The sequence below is a fragment of the Pristiophorus japonicus genome, unplaced genomic scaffold (assembly GCF_044704955.1).
Source record: "Pristiophorus japonicus isolate sPriJap1 unplaced genomic scaffold, sPriJap1.hap1 HAP1_SCAFFOLD_223, whole genome shotgun sequence".
NCBI lineage: Eukaryota > Metazoa > Chordata > Chondrichthyes > Pristiophoridae > Pristiophorus > Pristiophorus japonicus.
Window position 1 is genome coordinate 416,868 of NW_027251940.1, and position 1,341 is coordinate 418,208.

Genomic DNA, 1,341 nt, shown 5'->3' on the forward strand with positions numbered 1-1,341 from the left:
GCACTTCGCGTCCCCACATGCTGCGCATTGCTACCCCCATCATCATCATAAGCAGTCCCTCGGAATCGAGGAAAACTTGCTTCCACACTTAACATGAGTCCTTAGGTGGCTGAACAGCCCAATACGGGAGCCACAGTCCCTGTCACAGGTGGGACAGACAGACGTTGAGGGAAGAGGAGGGTGGGACTGGTTTGCCGCACGCTCCTTCCGCTGCCTGCGCTTGGTTTCTGCACGCTCTCGGCGACGAGACTCGAGGTGCTCAGCGCCCTCCCGGATGCACTTCCTCCACTCCGGGCGGGACTGGTCTTTGGCCCAGGGACTCCCAGGTGTCGGTGGGGATGTTGCACTTTATCAGGGAGGCTTTGAGGGTGTGTCCCTTGTAACGTTCCCTCTGCCCACCTTTGGCTCGTTTGCCCGTGAAGGAGTTCCGAGTAGAGCGCTTGCTTTGGGGAGTCTCGTGTCTGGGGCATGCGGACAATGTGGCCCTGCCCAGCGGAGCTGGTCGAGTGTGGTCAGTGCTTCGATGCTGGGGATGTTGGCCTGGTCGAGGACGCTAACGTTGGTGCGTCTATCCTCCCGGGGGATTTGCAGGATCTTGCGGAGACATCGTTGGTGGTAATTCTCCAGCGACTTGAGGTGTCTACTGTACATGGTCCATGTCTCTGAGCCATACAGGAGGGCGGGTATCACTACAGCCCTGTAGACCATGAGCTGGGTGGTGGATTTGAGGGCCTGGTCTTCAAACACTCTTTTCCTCAGGCGGCCGAAGGCTGCACTGGCGCACTGGAGGCGGTGTTGGATCTCGTCATCTTACTGAGCGACTCCTGCATGCTGCCCACCACCAGCTTCACAAAGGATATACTTTGCTTTGGGGGCAGTTCAGAGAAGGTTCACTCGGTTGATTCCGGAGATGAGGGGGTTGACTTATGAGGAAAGGTTGAGGAGGTTGGGCCTCTACTCATTGGAATTCAGAAGAATGAGAGGTGATCTTATCGAAACGTATAAGATTATGAGGGGGCTCGACAAGGTGGATGCAGAGAGGATGTTTCCACTGATGGGGGAGACTAGAACTAGGGGGCATGGTCTGAGAATAAGGGGCCGCCCATTTAAAACTGAGATGAGGAGGAATTTCTTCTCTCAGAGGGTTGTAAATCTGTGGAATTCGCTGCCTCAGAGAGCTGTGGAAGCCGGGACATTGAATAAATTTAAGACAGAAATAGACAGGTTCTTAACCGATAAGGGGATAAGGGGGCGGGCAGGGAAGTGGAGCTGAGTCCATGATCGGATCAGCCCATGATCGTATTAAATGGCGGAGCAGGCTCGAGGGGCCGTATGGCCCAC